The sequence below is a fragment of the Diadema setosum genome, chromosome 8, assembly GCF_964275005.1.
Source record: "Diadema setosum chromosome 8, eeDiaSeto1, whole genome shotgun sequence".
Lineage (NCBI taxonomy): Eukaryota > Metazoa > Echinodermata > Echinoidea > Diadematoida > Diadematidae > Diadema > Diadema setosum.
In genome coordinates, this window is record NC_092692.1 from 24,520,271 (window position 1) to 24,533,583 (window position 13,313).

Here is a 13,313-nt window from a genome sequence, read left to right on the forward strand (position 1 = left end):
AGCAAACCCGTGTGTTTCTTCTCCAAAAAACTGAATCGCCATCAGCAAAAGTATTCAACTGTGGAGAAGAAATGTCTCAGTGTCGTTCTAGCCGTGCAACATTTCGAAGCGTACTTGGACGGTGGAAGAGACATCGTGGTGTACACTGACCATAACCCATTGACATTCTTAGAACGCTTCAAGCACAAAAATCAGCGTCTCTTCCGTTGGAATTTGATTCTCCAGCCGTACCCTCTGAGAATTGTGCACATAGCAGGAAAGGACAACAAATTAGCAGACGCTTTGTCGCGAGCTTGAAACTGTGCACGTAATGTTGCCGAACGATAACAATCTCCAATCTACAGTGAAACCTACATCAAGCAGAACATTTCAAACAAGACTCAAAACAGACAAGAAACTGATGTTTATTTTTTTTTTGTATATGACAACGTGTACATGGGTTTATGTACTCTCGTTCAGTTTTCTTCCTTTCCAATGGGTCTGTGAAGGGAGATATTGTATCTATGCTAATCATGTTTGTTTTAAACGAAAACAGTATATGTGAGTGATGCTACGAAGTATGAGAAAGTACACAATATTCTGTCTTTATAAGAAGACATCACTTGAAAAATTCCATGATGTGTTACACGCCAAGCATTGTATGATATTTTGAAAACCCAACATTACAGGAAGCGTCAGGATACAACATTTGTGGTGTGTAAGATTACAGTGAAAGCTGTGCTTCACTTGCACACTTCTATAGCAAGAGTCAAAGGATTCATATTGTTATGTATACCGATACGTTACAGAGTTAATGCTAGCAAATGCAAAAACAGTATAGCAAAACACAACCGGCCAGTCACAGAATTTGATCAACAGTTTTTCTGTGACTGGCCGGTTGTGTTTTGCTATACTGTTTTTGCATTTGCTAGCATTAACTGTGTCAAAAAAAATGTGTTTAAATACGATGTTATTATAATCAGGAGATGCGTGCTGTTACCTCATTCAGTGAAATTCCAGTGAAAGTTTGTGTTGGAGAAACAGACATATTTTTGCAACAGTCAGCACAATGTCATGAAGAAAGTGTATTTTGGTTTTCACATTTAAAGATGAAGTGTATGTGTTACAAAAAAAATACTATTCATGTTTGAAGTTATGTAAGTTTATTGGTCGAGTATGTGAGGATACAATTACAGTCGAGACTACCAGAAAGCACAGTCTCAGTCAAAATATCGATGCTACTGGAGAAATGATTGATTACATCTGGTGTAATCTTTCCGGATTATGTGCACCCGTATGTGCACCCGTTGAAAACAGTTTCACATGTGTATTACTGTAGACACATTGCGTAATTATTGTATTTACATGTTTTGTAGGGGGCTTGTTAAGTTTTCATATATTGTTCTAAAAGTGGACGATTGATGCCGGAGTTAACTGATTCTGTTAAGGCTCAAAATCAGTAATTACAAGTGTAGTATGCCAGGTGAGGTTTTAAGAAAACAACACAAAACTATTTGAGTTTGTAATCGTGTAAGCTGAATGGTACGCAAGAACAGTGAAGTAAGCCTTACAACGAAGGACTGGTATTTATAGTCGAAAAGTTATATTCATAACTTTCCTCTTGTTGGGGGGAGGTGTGATGGAGAACAGCAATGAGGGAAATAAAAAGTGTCCATCCGGGACACTACAGTTCGAGTTGGTGGCAAACATGGCGTCGACAGCTGTAGTCATTCGGTGTTGCTCCAAGAAAGTTTTGTCGGTGCATGACATGTGTTTTGTTGATGCATGACAATGACAATGACAATGACAATGACATCACTGGCATCACTGACATCACTGGCATCACTGGGATAAGATTGTATTTGCAGTGTTTGGGTGATCACAAGACCCCCTGGCTTTCATGGGAAAACAGTTCAGTCTATTATTTTCATGTATGTGACGTGAATAAGAAGTAGCACACACATGTTGATATATTCAGATGAATTTGGATGTTTTTAAGAGCGGAGGTTTATATATGCTATTGGTTGAAAAGTAAACACAGTGTGGTTGTCTTTTTTGGGATTTAGATTGTGATACAAATTGGAATGTTGAGATATGATGTTGAATATATCTATATTTGTGTCTAGCACAATATTATACTGTTGTGTAATTATCCCCTTTTTTCTTTTTTTCTTTTGTGTTTATTACATAGAGTGACGGCGTAAGTTGACTTAGCTTTTGAAGTGAAGATTGGATAATTTGGGGGTATTTTCTTCATTTATCTCAATGTGATATTTTTATTATTGGTCTCTTCTGATAATGATGTGTATTCATATTTTTATAAGTTTATTGCAGATGTGTACGGGAATGCATTACATGAGGGCTCACATGCCTTAGGGCAATAGTAAAATAATTACTTCTGTGAGCCCTACCCCATGTATTGCTTCCCTGTTCATACTTTGTGTTATACGTCAACTGTGTTATTTCCATGTGATTGTATGTTATGTTACTGTTATTGTCATTTTCACTTGGCTGAATAAATGAAAATATTAACAATAATAATGACAATGACAATGATAATGACAATGGCAATGACAATGTCAATGACAATTGATTGATAACATGTCACCACGACCAGTGTTGGAGATATCCAATCTGTTTTACATGAATAACATCATAATGATTCAGGTTTGAGTTTCTTCAGTTTGTCTCCCTCTACAAATGAAAATTTGTTAAGATCGCCACTGCTGATCTGTTAACCCGCTTAGGACGTGTCCCGAGTATACTCGGGCTGACGTTTTCCAGGCTGTGGACTGGTCCCGAGTATACTCGGGCTGAAAGAGTGAAATGAACACGCATTTTTAAACTTAGAATTTCACCAACAATACGATGCCTATGTTGAAAATGATTTATATTTTGTGGGACTACATACATCAAAGTTGCCATCTGTGAACATTTTGTGATGATTGGTCATATCTTATGTCTATAAACAAGCAAAATATTGACAAACATGAGTGCAATTTTCACGACATTCAGACCTTCGCAACGGTCGGGGAACTGACCAATGACGAGCGACCAGCCGCACGCTCTGGCGATCTCATTTGCATCGGTATGCAAATTGTCACACTCAAGTGAAAAGCGTGCGTGCGGCGGTCAAGACCGTTGCGTGCACGCACCTACCTTATTAGCACACATTTACATGATAAAGTATTGTAGCATACTACTTCGTGTTATATCAGTGCAATGTCGTACTTATGGATCTTCTATGAAAGCCACCTCGGCATGGCAACCTGCTTACCATTATTGGCATGAAATGTTGGCCTTCTTCTTCCGCTGCCGAGTCCTGGGATTTGCCAAAACTCGGCGAATTTAATAAATTCAAAAGTAAATCTTTTGCGTGTCCCTGCATGCATGTGATGTGTGTGAATGTTTTTGTGTCTGTTTGTTATCATGACAGCGATGTTACTTGTAGTTGTTTGAAGAGTTTTACCGTCATGAATAATATTCTGATTATGTTATAAAATCGTTTAAAAGAAAGAAACCACTTGGCCAAGAACAAACCGAGTAGGGGATGTACTGCATACAAACAACGCAGTCGATTGTGCTACTTCATCGAAGTCGTAAATTCATATAAATTGAATAGACCAGGTGGCCAGAGTATCAGGTTACATTGTACCTCCTTGAATAGACAGGATGTTGATACAAAAACATTCCTAAGACGCACTCGTAGACGCCATCTGAAAAGTCGGGGATTATGAGCATAATAGAGAAGTTCAAAGGCCGATTACAGACAGTCTCTTTTTTCTGCACCGGTCCATAGAATGCTTTATAGTGATGTACTTCGTATGTATTACGTAACCACTTTTACGGACCCCAATGATTTTATGGTTGTTGGGAAGCGAATGTGCAAGTTCTCATGTGGTTGTAACCAACATATATGTATAGAATTTAAACTTCGACAACGAAATACGCTGCAATAAAGCGAGTAAACAAGACATATGACATTTTTTTTTCTCTCATACGCTTAGCATTCGCCAAAAAATTGTAGATATAATCATGATGTTCGGTATTTGATGTTTGCAGCATTTAAAAGAAGTAGTCAAAATAAAATAATATCCCATATTTCGATGATACCGACGATGGTGATGTCGACTGTTTAGTCTTTTTTGTTCTAGTTTTGTATGAATTCCTCATAATATGCTAATATTCGGCTATAGTCGCTCTGTCAATTACTTATACATTTAGAAGTCTGAGGTGTTTTTAGTCCACTTCTTTCGTAAGTTCACGAGTCATTTTTTTTTTCGATCATTGAGTTCAATTCATTTATAATCAGTCAAATATGACAACTTATACCGAACCCCCCCCCCGATTTTACTTTTTTTTTTCTTTGTAGAAAGCGCTCCAAATTTGCGAAGTGGTGATTCAATTTTGCGAGAGACGGAGATGTGATAACCACATCGCTTCAATTGAACACTTTGTTTAGGAGCAAGGTATTTCGGGCAATAAAAACATGAAATTAATGTTCTTGTCTTATCTCATGTTTATCGATGTAATCAAATTTTTTTCATGTTGCTATTGAAGTAATTTATGCACTTATCGTGCCTGTGTATTTTTTTTTTTTATGTCTACGTATATCTCTGCATTTAGGCATGCCTACAATCATTCATTCCATTAGACTTCGTGAAATCGCATTGAAGCATTTTCATATTCATAAACGATTGCAGCAAATGCTCCTTTCCTTTATACATTATGCTTATTGAATGATATTGTTAGTACTTCATTTTTGTTTTTTGTCTTTTATCGGGGGATGACTGGTATACACAATAAAAAAAAAATATTGATTTACACTCATGACATAAGAGAAGATTATTTCAGCAAAATTAGCCGTCTGTTATGAGATATCAAAGAATGCCGGGAGAAATGTCGTTTATTTCAACAAAAATATCGTCTTTTCCTTATTTTCTGAAGTGATGTAATAATTGTAGGTCTTCAAGCCTGTGTGGCTTGTACTTGCCATACTTCCATGATCATGTCGGCTTCTTCTACAGCTGCCGGATGGCCAACCTTTTTTGTTGCTAAATTAAATGAATTTCTCCGTCGAACTCGGGAATGCTCACCTGCGACCCTGTTTGAAAAGACGCTCTCTCATATTGAGACGAATTTGAATTCTCAATGGACATTCTAATTTGAATTGTGTTAAGGCTACGAAATTTGAAGTGATAGGATATAGTGAAAGGAAACTGAGATTGAATGAACATCTTCATTGCGCGATCTTTTTTTTTAGGCGATTTTGAATTACCTAACTGTGAAATTAGAAGACAAACGTACACACACACACACACACACACACACAAATGACTGCAAAATCTTTGCATAATGTTGAACCATTTTGAACACTCGAATATGCCGTTTTGCTCTTCCTTTGTAATACATTAATTTGCCTCGATTAGTGCTGCTTCGATTTATCTCATTGCATCTCATTACTTTCCTTTCCAGCTATCCACTTCTTCATTCCCATCATCTACAATTAATCGTTAGATTGAATATCCCCATTGATGGTGGCGATCACCTTTCCAAGATACTTTGCCCGTATGATTATATATAATCTCATTAGATATCACCATAACACAGATTACAGGCAAACCTAGGCGTGTGTAATATTTCATTTCGTTTGCAAAAGTGTGTTCAGATTACCGTCCATGGAACTAAATTTAGAAGACCAGCCTATTCTTTATCTCTTTATCTCTCAATCTTTCTTCTTATCGCATAGACTCCGATGTTTCGTTTGCAGACCGGAAGAGCTCATAAATGCTCCATCAACTGACTTGAATAGGTGTTATATATATATATATATATATATATATATATATATATATATATATATATATACAATAATCTATCCCGTTTGCTGATGATTATCATATCACTGTGTGACATTTAATTTCAAGTGATGTGCAGTGAACAATACCTTCCCGCCATTACGGTAGAGTTGTAAGGGAATCATGATTGCACATAAAATTTGCAACATACAACCCGACAGTAAACTTACAAATGCGCTCGTTGATCTCCTTTATTCATCTCATGGAAACCTAAGTCATGTAATTATGGTCGAAATCTGGAGGCAGTCATGATGGATAATTTCACAAAGCAAACGTCTTTATACAAAAATGCATGGAGTTCGCGGGTTTAGTCACCATTAGCTGTCAAAGATTGCAAGAAAGATGCAACGATTTATCTGAATATTGAACATCCCATCAGGCTCTTGTCAACATTATGAAAATTGTTGAAACAAAACCAAGAAACAAACTCAAATGGAAGATTGGTTTGAGAAACTCAACTTCGATGTTGCTTGAAGTTTTTTTTTTTTCTCTCTCTCTCATACTTATGAATGACAGCGTGATTATGTTATAAGATCGTTCAAAAAATCTACTCGGAAAACGAACCAAATAGAGGATATACTGTATAATAGTCATCATTTTCATACAATGCAAGAGCCGATATTGCCACTATGGGGTCTTACAATTATATTCATCATGGTGAAACACAGCGTAACATGTGCGCGTGTTATAGGCAAGAACACTTTGAATAGACCAGGTGGCCAGAGTATCAGGTTACATTGTACCTCCTTGAATAGACAGGATGTTGATACAAAAACATTCCTAAGACGCACTCGTAGACGCCATCCGAAAAGTCGGGGATTATGAGCATAATAGAGAAGTTCAAAAGCCGATTACAGACAGTCTCCGGTCCATAGAATGCATGTGCTTCGTATGTATTACGTAACCGCTTTTACGGACCCCAATGATTTTATGGTTGTTGAAAATCCAATGTGCAAGTTGTCATGTACTTGATACGAACATGTATTACAGAATTTAAACTTCGACAATGACATACGCTGCAATAAAGCGAGAAACAAGACATACGGCAGAAGTTTTTTTTTTTTCTCTCTCTCTCTCTCTCTCATACGCTTGGAATTCACAAATAAAAATTATGATGTTCAGTATTTGATGTTTGCAGCATTTCAAAGAGGCAGTCAAAATAAAATTACATCCCATATTACGACGATACCGACAATGGTGATGCTGACTGTTTAGTCTTTTTTGGTTCTAGTTTTGTATGAATTCTTCATAATATGCTAATTTTCGGCTATATCTATATAGTCGCTCTGTCAATACGTTTAGAAGTCTGGGTTTTCAGTCCATCTCTTTCGGAAGTTCACAAGTCAAATGATTTCGCGATCATTGAGTTATAATGGTTTTAGCAACACACTACCGTTTTGTAGCTCAATCGATTTATAATCAGTAGAATATGGTAACTCGTACCTAAAAAAAAAAATAAACTCTTTTTATGTAAATTTGTAGAAAGCACTCCAAATTTGCGAAGTGATGATTCAGTTTTGCGAGAGACGGAGATGTGATAACCCGTCGCTTCAATTGAACACTCTACTTTGTTTAGGAGCAAGGAATTTCGAGCAATAAAAGCATGAAATGTTCTTGTCCATCTCATATATTGATGTGATCAAATGTTTTCATGCTGCTATTTAAGTGGTTTATGCACTTATCGTGGCTGCGTATTTTTTTTTTAATAATTGCATTATACATCTCTGTATTTACGTAGACCTACTTGCATTCATTCCTTGAGACTTCGTGAAATCGCATTGAAGCATTTTCATATTCATAAACGATTGCAGCAAATGCTCGTTTCCTTTATACATTATGCTTATTGAATGAGAATAGTACTTCATTTTCTGTCTTTTACCGGGCGATGACTGGTATACACAACAAAACAAAATAATATTGATTTACACTCATGACATAAGAGAAGATCATTTCAGCAAAATTAACCGTCTGTTATGAGAGATCGAAGAATGTCGGGAGAAATATCGTTTATTTCAACAAACATATCATATTTTCGTTATTTTCTGAAGTGATGTAATGATTTTAGACCTTCAAGCGTGTGTGACATGTGCTCGCCGTTCTCCCATGGTCATGTCGTCTTCTTCTATCAGCTGGCGGGTGGTCAAACTTTCTGTTTCTAATATAAATGAACTTCTCCGACGAACTCGGAAATGCTCACCTGCGACCCTGTCTGAAAAGATACTCTCTCACATTGATGCGAATCTGAATTCTCGATGGGAATTCTAATTCGAATTGTGCTAATGCTACATTTTTTGAAGTGATAGGACATAGTGAAAGGCAAACGAGGTTGAATGAACATCTTCATGGCGCTATCTTTTTTTCTTCTTTTTTTGTTGGCTATTTTGAATTACGTAACTACGAAATTGGAAGGCAAACGTACACAAAAAATGACTGCAAAATCTTTGCATAATGTTGTACCCTTTTGCCCTTTTTTGCCGTTTTGCTCTTCCTTTGTAATACATTTGTCTCAATTAGTGTTCCTTCATTTTATCTCATTGCATCTCATCACTTTCCTTTCCAGCTATCCCCTTCTTCATTCCCATATATACAAACGTGTAGATTGAATATTATCATTGATGGTGATGATCGCTTCTCCAAGATACTCTGCCCATAAAATGTATATATGTATGTATGATACATTACATATGTATTATATAAAACGTAGAAAGATATTACCAAAACACAGGTTGTAGGCAAACCTCATCTTGTATAATTTTACATTACGTTTGAAAAAAATCTTTTCAGATTATCTACCGTCAATCAAACAAAATTTAGATGATCAGCCTATTTTTCTCTCCTTTTTCTCTTCTCATCGTATAGACTCCCCTGTTTCATCTGAAGAGCTCATACATGTTCTGTCAACTGGCTTAAACAGGACCGGTGTTTTATTCTTAGTTTTTTGTTTTTTTTTTTCTATGTAAGAAATAACTATACTCATTTAGGTTGGTGATTACTTTTTATAATAATTAAATATATGTCTTGTATCACTGTGTGAAATCTCATTTCACTTGATACATAGTGAATAATCATTATCTTCCCGACATTACGTCGAAGTTGTAAAGGAATTGTAAGATCGCACAGAAAAATAGCAGCATCAAACCCCGATAATAAACTCACAAATCCACTCGGTGATATCTTGTATGCATCCAATGAAAACCTATTATAAGTCGCATGATCGAAATTTGTAGGTAGTCACGATTGATAATTTCAGGAAGCAAACTTCTTTATACAGACTTCTTCAGGGGATGGCAGGTATGGCGCAAGCGTGGATTATGCATTTTTATTCGTCTCAAAGAAAGTTAGAAAGATGCAAAGATTTGTTTGAATATTGAACATATTCCAGGCTCTTGTCAATTTTATGGGAATTACTGAAACAGAACCAAGAAACAAACTCAAGTGGACGTTATTCTATTACGAAATTCGACTTTGATAAATCAGTATCACCAATTCTACTTGTAATATTACATCGTTGATGGTTTGCCTAGTGTTGAAATAAAGCCACGTGCTTCTGTTACAGACACGCGAGCTTTGTATATGGATACAAGTAGCGGGGACAAACAAGGTGTAACAGATTTTCAAATGTTGTATACAATGAATAAACTTCCTTCTGTTTCCAAAATTCATTGACTAGCTATGGTAAGGAATTTTGTGAACAACAGGAAGTCAAGAGTGGGTTCGTGTGCCTTTGATATCGCCACAATACGAGATTTACTTGGCGTGTCTTACAGTCATGTAAATGGAAATACGCAAGCCTGAACACAATCCTCCGATCGATCGCTTTTCATTGAAAGACTTTGAAGGCTTGTGATCAACGGATTCAATGGATTACAGTTTCCATAAAAGATTACCTCCATGAATCAGTAAATTCAAGATAATTATGTAGTAGAAATTTGCGACACCCTCGACATAGCCTGGTGCCCAATAATAAAAGACGCTGTTCATTTGAGTTGACGAGGGAACGTAAATTGACTATCGTACAGTACGTGAAGTTCAAACCGCGCGCGCGAACCCAGATAGCGAAGGGAAGCGACATTATTATTCATGAGCGGTCGTTATTCATCCAATCAGAAAGCGGATTCCTACACCGCATACACGGCAATTTGATGATTGGGTAAAGCGGGACCGTAAGTCACACCCCCTTAGTAACCCTCGGTTCGGGCTCGATTTTGGAAAACCTGTCCGTCTGTGGGGGTGTTCGCTCGCCAAAGCAAACCGTCCTAAACGGGTTAATTAACAAACATGTCGGAAAAAAAGGAACCAGTGGGACTCGAACCTGTCATCTACTGCTTTACGGGCAGCGACACTACCACCAGGCTGTCCCTGGTTGACGGCAGTGACACGTGGAACAAATACCCAAGCTCCGAAATTCCGACATTGTTATGTTAAAGGGGCCCTGAAATCCAAATGCATGTTGATTTGTGTTGATTTATGATACGCTCAACATCACTTTTGCGGTAAAACAAATATCTAGAAACATTCCAAATATTTTTAACGATTTTTTCTTCTATTTTTCTTGAGATTACTTGGGAACGCCCACAAAAAATCCTTCAAAACTAATCAATATTAATATTCTTGAGATGACCTCATCTGTCAATCATTGCTAAAGTACTGAAATGTTTAACAAAAGACATTGGAATGCACCTTCCTCTCGACTCAGCATAACTTGCATGTTCCTGTCATATTTATGTGACGAACAAAAGACATGGCGAGGGAACATGCAAGTTATGCTGAGTCGAGAGGAAGGTGCATTCCAATGTCTTTTGTTAAACATTTCAGTACTTTACCAATGATTGACAGATGAGGTCATCTCAAGAATATCAATATTGATTAGTTTGGAAGGATTGTTTGTGGGCGTTCCCAAGTAATCTGGAGACAAATAAAAGAAAAAATCGTTAAAAATATATGGAATGTTTCTAAACATTCATTTCACCACAAAAGTGATGTTGAGGGTATCATAAATCAACACAAATCAACATGCATTTGGATTTCAGGGCCCCTTTAAGTAGTCCAAGGCGGACAAGGCATAGGATAAATGAAAGAAAGATATTATTCTTTATTTTATTATTAAAATTTTTCATTTGTAGAGGGAGACAAACTGAAGAAACTCAAACCTGAGCCTTCACCCCTCTTAATAATATCTTTCTTTCATTATAATGATTATTTGTGACCATGCATCACAAAACAAACAAAAAGTCGCAGCCCTTGATTTTACGTGAAGACTCAAAGAAGATGAAATGGGTCAACCGAGTCAATGTTGAGGATTTCACATTTTCTGAAAGATCTATCCTTCTTCTACATTATTGGAATAAACTCCCTCTTTATATTCAGAATGCCTCATATGTCGAATCATTTAAAATTCTTCTCAAAATTCACCTGTTTAATCAGTTGTAATTTTTTTTTTTCTGGAGGCGCACACAGTTATCAATTATTGTACCATTGCATCACATGTATTTTTCTTTTCTTTTCTTTTCTTTTCTTTTCTTTTCTTTCTTCTTCTTTTGTTACTGTTAACGCTGATTTTGTTAATGCTATTGTGTTTTCTAGTCTATTTGTATGTGTAGCAAAAGTGCGCTTAGAAACGTCAGTATGAAGCGCCATATGAATGCAAATATTATTATTATTATTATTATTATTATTGTATAGGGCGTTATAGTCAGTTAATGCAAATACGCAGCGATAACGGAGACAAGCACATGGAAAATAGTAGGCCTATATTCAGCAAATAGTTTTCTTGTTTTGACAGGTTTGCCCTCTGTTTGGTTTGGGACCAAAATTTCCCTCATTATACCCGCATATTTTACAGGGCGATGAGTTGGCTCAGTGGGCAGCGCATCTGCCTCACGATCCTAGGGGCTCGGGTTCGAACCCGAGTCTGGACTGAGCAATGTTGTGTGTAAACATACCGTCCCCTCTAGCAAGAGGCAAAACACTCTGTCCCTCGGATAGGACATAAAATGGAGGTCCCGTGTCACAACTCATGCACGTAAAAGATCCGGCTTCATTCAGTCATCGCAAAGAGCAGGGTGTTTAACCCCACATCAAACTGGACCCCATGGAAGACCAGTTTAGTGCAGCTGAATATGGGCTATCCAGCCACCTTCACAGATGGAAAATGAGCAATAACATTTTTTTTTTTAAACTGGAAATTCATCTCGCACTAAAAGAAACTTCAAATTCCCATAGGTTAATACATAAATTTAATTTGAGACCAAACAATTCACCTTGTTAAAAGCCAATTCGTCTCTCAAAACATATACATACACATTTAAAGTGTGTATTGGTGATACTTTCTTGCAAAGTTATGTGAAAAACGGGAAATGGCGGCCCCTTTTCTGGCGGGCGTCATTTTGGATTTCGAGAAGAACTTTCAAACTCATTTTTTTAATAAGACCATTAGTATTTTACTGGCTTCTTTGTGTCTCCAAAACTATGTAGATATTTGAAGTGTGTATTGTGGTGACCTAGTTGAAAATTATGAGAAAAACTAGAGTGGCAGCTATTTTTGGCGTCATTTTGGATTTCTCAAAAAAGTTCTTTATACTTATTGAGTTACTGAGTTACATAATTATTATTATATGCTTCAAAATATATATTAAAACGGTTATTGGGGTTACCAACTTCCAAAGTTATTACAGACAAATATGTAATGATAAATAGCGGTCAGTTTGGAGTTCAGGAAAAACTGAAGTAATTTTATTGGTACTTTTGCGTTTTGAAGAATGCAAAGTTAAACATTGAAATCCTCGTAGAATGGCATGCTCTGTAACATATCATAGGTAGTTTTCTAGTATCTAGCAGAAAGTTAGAAGCTCAATCCTCATCTCCACTAATGCTATTACCATCCTTTAAGCCCCGCCCAGTTATACCGTTTTATGGTCGCCATACCTTCAGACACATAAGATGATCCGTTATCGAGTTCCAGTTCGAAACGATGTCCTGACCCTCGTTTCGTTATTGTACGTTGCTTCTTTACACGACGTTTCGTTAGTCAGCGTTTACTCACATAAATCCATCGAATGGCCAGGGAGACTAACTGATGAAGTATTAACTCTTTATAATCCACGCAAACACATTTGGAGGTCGTAAAGTATTGCAATGGGGTGTCTAACATTCCTCTTCGCTTTGAAGTCATGCTCGGCGAGGCTAACGCTCCAAGACGGAATTATGGAGACCAAGAAAAAGTTTTGCATTTCATTGAATTACAAGTTGCATTTCAACACATTTAGTAAAAATTCAAAATCATAAACTTGTACTTCTGTAATGCGCAATGATGCGCACATTTCCGCATTTAAGTCATCTACCGTTTAATATGACATATTTAATAATTTTTCCAAGAGTTCTCAACTTAAGTGTTCCAGCGTGCTTTTCTCTGTTGTTTTTGCTGGTAAAAGTGTTTTTTTTTTTTTTTTTAACAGTGCATTTTGAGAGAGCAAAATG

At 36.8% G+C, this 13,313-nt stretch overlaps 1 protein-coding gene across 1 annotated transcript in view; it reads right to left on the reverse strand.

Moving 5' to 3' along the window:
- LOC140232161 (speract receptor-like) overlaps positions 1 to 13,313 on the reverse strand; it is a 239,989-nt gene that overhangs the window by 121,029 nt on the left and 105,647 nt on the right. The window lies entirely within an intron of this gene.